Source organism: Vairimorpha necatrix, chromosome 7 (assembly GCF_036630325.1).
Source record: "Vairimorpha necatrix chromosome 7, complete sequence".
Taxonomy (NCBI): Eukaryota; Fungi; Microsporidia; family Nosematidae; genus Vairimorpha; species Vairimorpha necatrix.
Genome location: NC_088822.1, coordinates 304,604 through 318,605, shown reverse-complemented (window position 1 = coordinate 318,605; position 14,002 = coordinate 304,604).

The following is a 14,002-nucleotide window of genomic DNA, read 5'->3' as shown; positions in this document are numbered from 1 at the left end:
CAAAAACCTTTAAATGTAGATTGTCGATACCTCTTAAGTAAAGATGATTATCTACAATTGTAAATTGTTCAGCCTTTTTCCTTAATCTCGCCAAAGAAAACCTCGAAATATCTTTTACGACTTTGTTTTCTACAATAATATCTAGAATATTTTTATATTCTTCCGAGTTTTTCACAGGTAAGACCATTTGAGGGATGTTATGAAATATTTTTTAAAATGGTGTTGTTTTTAACTTATTTATATTTTTAAGGTTTTTTTATAACTGAGTTTAGCTCGGCGGTCAGAAATTCTGAAACGAACTGGTCAAATTTTAAGAGGAAGGGTTCGATCCCCGCGCGAGCCATTTTTCATAAGCACCCTTAAAAAAATGAAAAATGGCTCAAAAAGCAGGAATTGGGCCGTGTGCGGGCTGGGCGCACGTGCGCCCCGCGCGCGCGACAATTATTTAGTTCTCTTGGGGACGAATTTCAGAAGTGATTGGTTGGCCCATACTCTCACATACATGACTAGTGTTAGATCTAATATTTCCTTCTGTAAAATATGTTTTAGTTTCTGCACTAGTCTCCGGCTCGATGGAATTTTATTTATTCTTGTTGAAGGTAAGAAATTTCATAGAATTTTTTGAAATAAGCGTGGATATTTTATCATAACATCAGTTCCGATGATAGAATAGTCAGATAGTCCTTTACAAACCAATGGGGAGTAAATAATTTCTAGATCGAGCACTCTTAATCTAAGGTCCTCAATTTCACCTATTATATTGATGAAAGCGCCCGAGGCTGATCTAATTTTCGCACTTGTAGATGTTATCTTATTTTTATCTGATATCTGATTCATGTTTATCAGTGAGATATCGGCTCCTGTATCAATGAGTGTTAGATGAGGAGCAGCCTTTGAACGAGTAGAATATATAAAGAGGGGATTTCTTTTAAAACTAAGTAAATTTATTGAGTTGATGTTAAAGTCTAATTGTCTTCGTCAATGTTTCTTTCTATGTTTTTTATTTCTTCCAACACATTAGCCGATTTTCCTTTCTTCCATCCCTTTTCTTCCAATTGCTTAAAAACGTAGCAATTCTCTGTTGTGTGACTTCCCTGCTTGTGGATAATGCAGAAAGGCCCTTTTCCTTGAGTCTTCTGAGTTTTTGATCTTTCTGATAAACCGTCTTTGCTCCAGTAGATGCTATTCTATTATTGATTCTCTCGGGAAAAGCCATCCAGGCCGCCGCCTCCGCTTGTTGGACAAAGTGATTCCAATCTGAAGCGCAACATGAGTATTGATATAACAAGGCTTTAAGTTCCTGTGGTGACTTCGAAATAGTCATCCTTATTAGTGATTTTTGTTATATGCATTCTCTTTCAAACAATGTAGTAGCTTCTTTAAGCAGTGCTACATATTCTTCGTATGAATTTACCGTTTTGGTGGCTAGAAAACGACCAAGAATCTCGTCTGTGTTAGTTTGATTACCGAACAATTTTTTAAATTCATTATTAAACTTGTCAAGGTGATATTGGCAATGTTCCCATTTGTCAGAGATATTAAGTACGTTTGGGCAATTCCAGTCAGTTTAAATATGATCAACCCCAAAATAGCGTTCTCTGATAATTCTGCAGCCCGCGACAAGATGTTCACTTTCTTTAGCCACATCTCAATGCCCTTTCCTCCATCTCCACTAAAATCACTAATAGCTCTTGATATTGTCGCCATGTCGATATTTAGTCTTTTATTTATTTTTATCTCCTTTCTTTCCATGTTGCTTGGGGGTAAAATATAAAAGTTTTAAATATTAAGAAATGTCAAACATGTAGGATCCCAAGATCTCCTACGACAATTTATTTTTAGTTATTATCTTGTTTTATTGAAATTTTTGTTTTGAGATCTTTCTCTTTCTCGTTCTGTCTGCTTTGAATTTCAAAAGCTTGGGATATTTTTTTAAATTGGTATTTATATATGTAGGGGTGTAAAGTGGAAATGTTCTCATTTTTTTTAGCGTACGATTAACTCTTTTACTATTTAAATTGAGTCTATCTGACGTCTTAACCGTTAAATAATGTGGTTGAAAAATGAAAATATAATATTAGATGTCAATTGTCATTGAAGTAAAAAAATCTTTCTAAATTATAGTTTGGGGGTTTTAGTTTCATAAAACTTTTATGAAACTCATTTTGTTAGAAGTAACGAAACTTGTATGCTAAGTATTCGAATCATTATTTCGCGTCAAGCAGAAATGTCATATTGGTAGGAGTTCAAATCTTTAAGTGTAATTTTCGGTATTGTCGATACCACCTTATACCGGCAAAAGAATATTTGAAAGTCGTAACTAATAGATCTAAGGAAATTCTGTTACCTATTATTAAAAATTATCATAAATATAGGAGTATTTTATACAGCGATTAAAGGGTCATCTACATAAAAATCTAGAAAATATTAGAAGTTAGAAATCAATAGTATATCATTCTCTCAATTTTATGAATCTTAACACAGAAGTCTCTACTCAACATGTAATATCAAACGGGGCCAAGCAAAAATTTAAAATCAATAATGAAAGGTATTTAAAAAAAATATTGCAAAATAATTTTATAGAAATTAAGTTTTGAGATCGATATAGAAGGTTCAAAATCAATTTTACTATGGTTGTTGAATATTTTTAATATGCATCATGATTTTTTTTGTCTCTTAGTCTGCCAAATCTTTATTTTTTATATATGTCGTATAATACTCATGATCCAAAAAAAACCTAAAGGTGCCTATGAATTAAGGAGTCTTGAAGGTGGATTGGAACATTTTATTAACAAAAATGAATTTGTAATATACAAACGGTTGACAATCTACTGGAAATATAACATCTTCGGGAAGTGAAGCCTTGTTCTAAGTATGGGAGAGTGTTACCGGCTGCATTGCACACGCCTTAAATCAGACTGAAATTGAAAGATGAAACAGTTGCTAATGATTTATATCAAAATATTTAAAAAAACTTTAATAGAGTATAATTCCAATAAAAATAGTTCTCATTATATCAGAAATACTTCCTAAAAAACCAGTTTTTCCTCTGGTAACAGTCTCCTTAAGATTAAAAATCAAGGATACTATCTTGGAAATGAATATCTGTGAAGATATGTGCTTTAGGAACATTGAAGCAGCAATTAAACTTTTTAGTAAAGGGCCTTCTAAAATGATTGTTTGCTTGCAGACATTGTTCGACCTCAGAACGACGTGTTCTTATGAACGTATGGATGTTCCAGCTTTACTGACAGTAAAGCTTATCGTTTTGTTAATGAAAATCGTAATTTAAATAGGGAATTTCTTAGGGATAAGCTACCCATTCCACAAACTTCTCAGAGCATTACATTGCTAGGTATTGAATTATACCACTTAATAATCAATAGATTTTTGTAAAATATGTAATTTATCTGATAAAATCAAGAATACAGTGATTGAAGTAATTGCCTTGCATAGTGAAGCTAGCTACTAAATTGGAGGTCCTTCTTTTTGACAACAATTTGATAAATTCGCCATATGCAACGGGATTATTGATCTAATTCTACTTTAACTTTGTATTCTATGCCCGAATTCAATGGATCTTAGGCGTTATTATAAATTATAAAAAATTGTTCTTGATTTCTTCAAAATCGACAATCTACTACTATTGAAGATTTTTTGAACTTAGAGTATAAGCTAGCCTGTTACTGATTACCGTTAATTTTCTTATTCTTCGGCGTCAGGAAATTTCGTAAGCGAATAATACATAGTAAATCACTCGCTTGGCTTTATAGAGGCGAAAGAAGACAACACAAATTATATAAAAAATTTATGGTACCATAAGAGAGCGAATATAGATCAAGATGTTGGTTGATAGGAAAAGAATTCATTTATTTTTAAAGAATTTTTATAAAAAAAAACAACCAGTCAAATAATGAATCATTATATTTGACGCAATCCAGAGGAGCTACCTCTGGACAAATATAGTTCTATTAAATAATACGTTTTATTTATTTGATTAAAGCCTCGTTGGGCATCCGTAATGGGATACTGGTCCCTGGCTCTGAGGCCCTTCCTTGGTCGTGGATTCCAAGGGTACTGATCTTTGTCTTGTCTCATAATTTTGTGGGGGTCAGGCCAAAAAGGAAATAAATATTTGATTTTTGGAATAGACCGGTCGAATGGTCTATTTTCCAAAAAGGGAAAATTGATAAAATAAAAATAAATATTTTGTGGTATTTATAATACCACATTCTACCCTCTCTAAAGTTTTATGTTCTTGACATGTATCCACTCAGAGATTCCATTAACCTTTACCCATTTTCCTTTGGCTCCTAATTGCGTTACCTTTCTCTTTCTTAAGTACTTCCGGTCTAATTTCGTAGCTGTCAAATTCCTTACATATACTTCGTCGCCTAGCCTGAATTTGGGAGTAGTTAATGTTTTTTTTATATTACGCATTTGTATTGCTCTTTCTAGTGGATCATAGTATTCTTTCCCATTTAACGCAGCATTGGGGGAACATCCTATTGATCTATTATAGTTATTATTGATCACCCATTCGCACATATCAATGGCTGTGATTATATTTTCGCCTTTCATTATAAACAGTATGAATGTTATAGTGCGGTTTACTGACTCTGATATACCATTTGAACTTGGGGTATATGTTGGAACGCGTAAGTGCTTTATGTCCACTTCGTTTAAATATTGTTCAACTTGTTTGCTTGTATGCTGCTTTCCGTTATCTGATATTAGTATTGTAGGTTTACGTTTTGTTAATTCAGTCCAATTGCTGATTGCGCTTATAATCTCTTCTCCTCTTATTTTATATGCTAAATATAGTTTCGTGTATCGTGTCTTTATGTCTGTTACTGTAATAATAAATCCTTTATTATACTTACCCGCGTCCTTAAATTTCTCTAAATTAAATGGACCATATATGTCCGAGCTAATTCTTCCAAGATTGTTTTCGGCTGACATATGGGCTCCTACCTCTCTTTTGACATAAGTTACTTTGTAAGTTTTGCATTTTCGACAATCATTTACTATTTGTTTGATCCTATGGAATAGATGTGGAACATAAAAAAAATTCTTTAGATTATTATACATTGTTGTTATTCCTCTATGGCCTTGTTCATGATGTATTTTATATAACCAGTGTTTTACTTTGTTTGGTTTCATAAAAAATTTTCCGTCTTTATTCATTTTTATCCTTTGATTTTTGTCCTTTATCATTGCATCTTTGACCATTTTTATGTATCCATCTTCATTGTTTTTGATAATTGTGAAGCATCTCGATAAACTATCTGCAATTACATTTTCTTTACCTATGATGTGTATTAATTTATGGTTAAATTCATTAATGATTAACTTCCAACGACACATTCTTGGGGTTTCTAGTTTCACGTTGTGTAAGCAATTTTTACTGTCTGTTCTGACTTCTACAAAATTTCCTTGCAAGATGCCTTTAAAGTGTATGAGTGATAAAAGGATTCCAAGATATTCCTTTTCTACAATACTATAATTTAGTTCAACCTTTCCAAATTTTTTACTAAAATATCCAATTTGACCATCCTCTTGGTAAAGTACACTACCTATCCCCATATCAGAAGCATCACATTCTAAGGTGAATGACTTTGTGTAATCTGGGCAGATTAATCTCGCTCTATTTTTAATAAATTCGCTTATGTCCTTAATAATGTTCTTAACATGCTGAGTCGATTCTATTTTTGCTCCTCGCTGCAGCATGTTTGTTAATGGAAGTAATTTTGTAGACAAATTTGGTAGGAATTTTTTATACCATCCAATCGTCCCTAATAGTTTTTGGACATCTCTTTTAGTTTTTAGTCTTCTCTCTAATATTTCTTTAGGAATCAATTTGTTCGCTGGAAACACACCATCAGCATTTATTGTATTTCCTAGTACCGTGATTTCATCTTTCATAAAGTTACTTTTTTCGAAGTTTATTTTGACATTTTTTTCTCTGAGTTTGTTCAGAACATTTACGATTAATTTGTTGTGTTCTTCCTTGGTTTCTGAGAATAATACAATATCATCTATGTACACGAAGCAGTTATCCACTTCGTGTAATATTTCAGTGATGTATCTTTGGAAAATTTTTGGACCCGGTTTAATGCCAAAGGGTATACGTTTGTATCGGTATTGGGCTCCCATAATCATAAATGAGGTCAAATCTCTGCTTTCTTGCTGAATTTTTTTCTGGTTGAATCCGTTCTTTAAATCTATTTGAGAAAAGTACTTATTTCTTCCCATCCTTAGTATACAGTCATCTATTTTTGGTATTGAAAAAATGTCATCTTCGATGTGATCATTTATCTCTTTAAAATTTATGACCAGTCTTAATTCACCAGTTTTCTTTTCGATAAAATATCCTGGGCTTGCGAAAGTTGCTCTAGATTTCTCTATAATATCTTCATCAAGTAATCTTTTAACCTCCTTTCTTGCTCTTTCATAATATTTAAAAGCTATATTGTAGAATTTATGTCGCGTGATATTCAACTTCTTTATAACCGTAAATCGAGCTTCATCCATTTTCATAGAGTAAAATTTATCATTTAGTTTCTTATAATTTTCAAGGTGTGAAATATAAATTTCCTTCGAAGGAGACACATAAAGTAAATTGTTAAATCGTTCATTTAACATCTCATCCGTGTTTAGTATCGCGTCCATAAAGGGAATTTTTTCATTGTTGATAACAAGTGATTGGTTAGCAAAATCAATTGTAGCTTTATTCTTCCTTAGCCATTCAGATCCTAGTAGTAAATCGACCGGGCAATTTTTAATAATATAGAATTCAATATCCATGATAATATTTGGAGACAACCTTATTCGTATTCTAGCTTTAGTGTTAATCATTCTTTCATCTCCATTTCCAAATATAGTAGTGAAGGGCTGACACGGTTCAGCTATATGATCATTCATGTTGACCACTTGTTCACTCACAAAATTCAAGTGTGAACCTGTATCAATTAACAATAAGTAATTATTGGAGTCTAATATTCCTACTATTTTTACTTCTTTCTGATTACTTGTTGTTCCTAGCTGAATAACCATATTATTTCTTTTTGTTTTTTCTTCAAAATGTATCGTTTTATCTTTAGTATCTTTGAGATTGTTCCGAAGTCTACAATCTCTTGTATTGTGCGAAAAGCTCTTGTGCACACTACAATAGGGATTTCTTGATTTGCAAATTTTGCTTGTTTCTTTAGGTACATATCCATTCTTGTTTCGTCTTCCTATTTGAGAAATAATAGTTGATTCTAAAGTCTTTAGATAAGCAATAACGTCTGAAGTGGTCCGCGTATTAACCTCATTTTTGCAAAGTTCCATCTCAGTTTGTTTACCTAGTCCTCTAAAAAATACTTCTGAAAATTTTCTCTCAGCTTCTTGCTTAGTTAAATTATTTGAGAAACTGTAGGCATCTAACTTTTGGGAAATATTCTTAACATAATCTTCCAGATATATGTGGTTGCACTGCCTAACATCTTCGAGCTCCTGTGCAATTCTAAATCTCATGTTTCTAGGATAGGCAATTTCTAGTAATGCCGCTCTTAATTTTAAGTATGATTTACTATACTTGGCGTTTAAAAAGTGATCACCAACTAACATGGTCCCATATATTCTTCCCATCTGCTCATCATTCCAGCCATTGGCCTCTGCTAGATTCTCAAATTTCTGTAGCTCCACCATTGAAATTTCTGATGGTTTTTTAATAATTTTTAATTTTTCTTTACTTATCACATCTGTTCCAGTGATCTTCATGTCGAATTCTCTGTATTCGAACATGGAATTTCTATCTTCGTAATTACTATTTAATTCGTCTTTGAATTCAAAATGACGCAATCCAGAGGAGCTACCTCTGGACAAATATAGTTCTATTAAATTATATGTTTTATTTGATTGATTAAAGCCTCGTTGGGCATCCGTAATGGGATACTGGTCCCTGGCTCTGAGGCCCTTCCTTGGTCGTGGATTCCAAGGGTACTGATCTTTGTCTTGTCTCATAATTTTGTAGGGGTCAGGGCAAAAAGGAAATAAATATTTGATTTTTGGAATAGACCGGTCGAATGGTCTATTTTCCAAAAAGGGAAAATTGATAAAATAAAAATAAATAATTTGTGGTATTTATAATACCACAATATTTATAATCAAAATTGAACTTTATATGTTAGATTGAATAATAAACTTCTTGTGAATAAAATTTTTTTTAAGAGGACAAGAAAATGAAGTACCGCCTATTTATATTTTATTTGCAAAAAATTATAGTGAATAGTTATCAAATACTTATAATAGTTACATTTTAAATAGTAGTTGACGATATATGAGAAAACAATAGCAGTAAGTAAAATTAGCTTTAGAAAACTAACTGGTTAAATAAAAGAACCGAGATTTGGGTTTAAGATATAATTTAAATTTAGTAATGTAGGAGGTTTTGGATGATACTATGTAGATGGTGTCTAGAAGTTGGTAATGGAAGTGAGAACTTGCGCATGGAGAATTATAATTGACTTCTTAGTAACAGATGAAAGTTCTTTTGAAATTTCATAAGAAATCATATGTGCTCTGATTGCTTGTACTTCAAAACCTTTTAAATTCTTGATTTTGCTTAAAAAGATAATTTGTTTTGATATAAACTACTAATTTACAAAGATTTTTAATGAAAATCTAATACTTGCGGTACTAATGCTGTAAAATAAAGTTTGTACGAAGCAAGAAAGAAGACTTAGGTTAGACACAAAAAAGATTTTAACTACTGCCTCATTAACATGATTGATGTTTAAATATAAATTGTAAAGGTGTTTATATATTTTGGCTTTTGGTTTTATTATTACTTTTGTTCCCGTATAAATTTTAAAAAGACGTTCTTTAAAACTAATGTTATTGTGGCGAGCGAGGGTTGATTTCTCTTCAGAACGTACGAAAATAATAAATAGAAAGAACATGAATACATTAATAATTGATTGTTTTGTATTAAACGGGTTTAAGACTAGATATAGTGAAAATCTCTGTATCTTCTATAGTTTTACGTTTCACTCTGTTGTTTATGAGAATTTCTGCAATAGTAACTTCTTTAGAAAAAAACAAAGATAATTTTTTTTTTTTGGTTTTGATATTATTATCAAGTCTTTAGTTAAAATGAACTCTTCACCTATTTCAAGTGTATATTGAGATATAGACTTAAGAAATACGATCCATATATGCAAGGTAGGTTAAGTTTCTAACACAGTTTGAATTGTTCTTTAAGAACATTTTGACACATCTCTTTTATTTTCTGTCTCAAGTCAAAATTCTATTTTTTTGCAGACTATAAATCAGAGACTCGTTCTAATCATGCGTAAAAACGAAATTAAATTCTGGTATTTTTTTTGAAAAAAATAAATGAACTTGTTTTTTCCTTTATGATTGTCTAAATTTAATTTGTATAGAACTTTATAGAATGTTTAAGCCATTTATTTTAATTTTCGGTTCTAGAATTGTCAAGGGCAAGCAACCCTTCTATAAAAACATGTTCTTAAATAATACTAATTAATGTTGGTTAAATCTTTCTATTTACCAATTTGATTGTGAGTGATAGGGCACACTATGTTTTTGATCAATAAAAAAGTCTGCAAAAGGTTTAATTATATGTGAATTTTAGAATTTTTACTCATTATTGCTTTAAAGAATCTTGGAGAGACCAGTTATATTATAAAATAAATAGTAGGTTTTCTATAACCTCCCCTCCCGTTTTACATTTTTTGAAAAGGCTTAGTCAAACTTAGAATACACATTATTATTGTTAAAATCCAACAATTTTCATCGTTAAACTTTTTATAGCGCGTAATAGCGATTAAATCGATCATATTAGCTTCATCGGTTTAGAAGCCGTAATATAGACTTGGCTATTAGTGTTTACAGTTGCAATTGTATAATACGATGCATTCGGAAAGAACTTTTACAATATTGTTTCTAGGGATTTTCAGAGAAAACCTTATTGCATGATGACTTAAATCTGTTAACGCCTTTGTGACGAGGCTAGTGAAAGCTCAACATTTGACTTCGATGGCTTCAAGATTTTTACTATAAAAACCGGTAGGTGGTTTTCATATGTCTCATACCTTAAATATAGTGCTTCATCTACAAGAAATAAATTAGCGGCCTTTTGTTTTTACTTTTTTTTTTTACTTTTCTAAAACAACTTTATTATCTTTGTCTTGTAAAATGCATGTTTTTTTTTCGTGTTTAACAGTTTTTCTGAGAGAAAGAATAATTTTATATAGGAATATTTATTTTGGCCAAAATGGTATTATGCCAATATTTTCTTTTTGAAAAATTTTATATATTAGAAAATTAATGTTCTGGTTGTATACTAACGAGTTATCGTACGAGTCGTAAATTCGAATCCAGTTTGGAGTGTTAATTAATCTAAATGAGATATGATTCAGACAGGGCCTTCCGTAAGGAAACTCAAGGGACAATGCTTGAACCAGGCAGGTTTCCTCTGGAATAAACGCTCGCGCGCCATATTAACTAGCTATAATTGTGAGTATTTATTTAAAAATGCTTTATGTAGATAAGTTATAATCTTTCTTCGTATCGTTTTTCTTTATTTCTAGAGTTCAAAAACTGATTGAGAAGAAAATATTCATTTAATTAAATTCAACGAAACAAAAGTGAAAATAAGCATTATGAGATGAAAAATAGATGTAATAAATGGATAAAAAACGTATGAGTTTTAAGCTAATAAAAAAGGGATGGAATATGAAGCAACTGAAAGAATTAGAAGAATATCCGAACCACTAGAAATAATATCTAGAGTCAATAGGACAATCAAGAAGGAGCGAGTATTTTTTTTTAATTTATCATGCTGTACAATACTTTTTGATAATTTGGGGAAATATAAGGCCGATGTATGGATGATAGTAAATAGTCTTACAAAAAAAAATTCTAGATATTTTGGAATTGATATAGAGAATAGTTAAATTATAACGAGAAATTTAAGCTTAAATTGTAAATATAAAAAAATTGACAATTTAACAAACTCCGTTTTTATGTGGGCTAATATGTTGAAGTGTATACAAAAGATTCTTATAATGTTCTTAAAAACGAGGAACATAAACTAACAGACACTATGAATTTAGGAAAATAGTAGTTAAGTATATTTATAGGAAAGGGTATCGCATAGGGAGAGGTATTGTTATTTTATGTTTAACCCTTATTAATTTAATAGCAATATTTAATTAGATGTTACAGCGAAACAACCTTAATTAACGTCGCTATGATTTAATAAAATTATAAATAAAGTAAATTGTTACAGTTTAATATTAGTGCGAGCATACTTTAACATCTATATAAAATTTAAATCATAATATAGGTATTGACGATTTTTCTAAAAAAAATTAGCTTTTGGTTCATACAAAAAATACGTTCTAATATTATACTTAGCATATATAAAAAAAATTGAAATTTCAATAAGAAAATAAGTTCTATGGCAGCCCTAATCATAAACAACGTTCAGATAGTCAAAAGGTTTTTTATAAGGGTCTAATATTTTAATTGTTTGTTAATCTGAATTTTTTTAATGTATGCTTGAAGTTGCTTACAGCAAATTTTTGTTTCGTAAACTGCGTTTAAGTTTTTTATAATAGTGCCAATTCCCAGTTTCGATTTATCATGAAATTATCTTTGTAGATTTCTAACTTTGTCTGTTTTGTAGACATCTATTAGAGCAACTCATAAAGTCATTTACAAATGGAAAACACACACTTAAAAGCCATAGTTGAATTTTTTTTGCTTAATTAACAAATAGTCTTTAATGACAAATCAATACAATTACACCTCAGAAATCTAGACTATCGCAATACCATGTTCCTTCAAGAAAAGCACCCTCATACATATACTATAAAATATCCTAATTAATGCACACTTGACACTAGCTTCTTTTTATATTAAATTTAGCAAAATACTATATTTTTTAGGTTCTTGTTATTTTAAAAAGATTATTAGATAAGTTTTTGGTAAATTAGATATCAATTAAACATTTAATATAAAAACAACTTATGTCTATGAGGTATACATAGTTCTACACACAAAAAATATTTAGTTCGTGTATGATATTGATCTTTGAAATACTTATTCTGCATAATGTTAGTTTCGATTTCGTCATGTTTGTTTATTTTATTTACTGTGGTGCCAGAAACATTATCGGTGAGTAAAAACTCTACTGTTTTTTACATAATTTTGTAAAAAACTCATCTGTATTGACTTCTAATTTCCATTTCTTTCATTTGGTTTTTTTTGTTCCCCTCTTTCTTAGAAAAATGTTTGTAAAATTAATTTTATATACAATTCAATTTTTAATAAAAATGAGAAAATTGACATGTCGTAGAATTGCAGTCCTTAAAATTTACACAATTATAAATGTTAGCAATCTTCATTAGTTCTTTTGCACTGTAAAGCAGTGACTGACCTATCATGTCTTGCTTTACATAAATAATTTTTTACCCTTAAAAAAAATTATTCATCCAATTTGATATTATATCATTTTTTAAGTATATTATGCCAAACATAAATATATAACCAAACAATAACAAGAGAATCAAAGAAAGAATTATTCTTTATATACTTTCCAGTCGATTGAATATTTTGTTCATTAAAGGTGTTTGTTTATGCGCAAATTGGTCCGAAGCACTATTTAAAAATTGTTACTCGTTTACATTTTTTTGCTTAAAAATGCCTAAAGGCTGTCATGTCTACATGATTCATATAAACATTTACTTATTGATATAAATTTTGTATTGAAAAAGAAGAAATTTATATAAAAAAGGATTTGTTTAGTTTTATTACTCATATTTTTCTATTATTTGTAATTGTGTCTCTAATATATTTGTTTTTTGCCTATTTTTTAATAGTATGGTGGTGAATATGACCATATTGAAACAATTAGATATTTTTTCTGCCGTGTTTACTCTCATGTGTTATTGTAAATATCTTTTTAAGTTATTATATTCGTAAAACACAGTTTCAAAATAAGTATTAGAATCGTTTTTAAAATTTTTTTAAACCTTTTAAAAATTGAAAAAAACTTTATAACCATCGAAAAATGAAAACGCAAAGATGTATAAGCAAAAATGAACTTTTAATGATTGTTTGAAAACATTCGTACAGTATTTTATTTGCGATTTAAATTTTATTTGACTATTGATATGTTGCTTAGAAGTACTTTCTAAATTTCATGTTTTTTTAAGGTCAATCTTGTGTTCGGATTTTGTTAATGATAATGCGTGTATGCAGTAAGTGAAAAGGGGGATGCTTTAAAAAACTTCTTATGTTTTGAACTATATATATATTATAAATTATATTTTTTGTGTTTTTTACTTTAAATCGATGTTCTTTTTTATATAGTTACTAACATATATTACTTTCATCAATTATATTTTCATTAGTATGGGAATAAATTCAAAAGTATAATTGATGATGGTGTTATATACGTCATATAATAAAGAGAAAAGATAATCGTTATATAGAAAATAAACACAAAAAATATAATTTATTGTATATATATAGAAAAAAAAGATTATAGATATAGATATATACAGAAAAAGATTATAATAGATATAGATATATACAGAAAAAAGATATTAGATACATACGAAAAGATTATAGATATATTATACAAACAAGAATATAGATTCTGTGGATATGTGAAATAAGATTAAAGATATATAGGAATGGATAATAATGAATATTATCAAACAAATTCAAAAGATTACGATAGATTACGATAGATGGCCAATGTAAATTAATAGATATAAACCAGGCAAATATTGATTATGAATATAAGGGGTTTTTATGGTAACATTCTTCTTACTTTACACATACACGCATTAATATTAACAAAATCCGAACACAAGATTGACATTACAAAAACATGATATTTAGAAAGTACTTCTAAGCAACATATCAATAATCAAATAAAATTAAAATCATAAATAAAATACAATACAATTATTTTCAAACA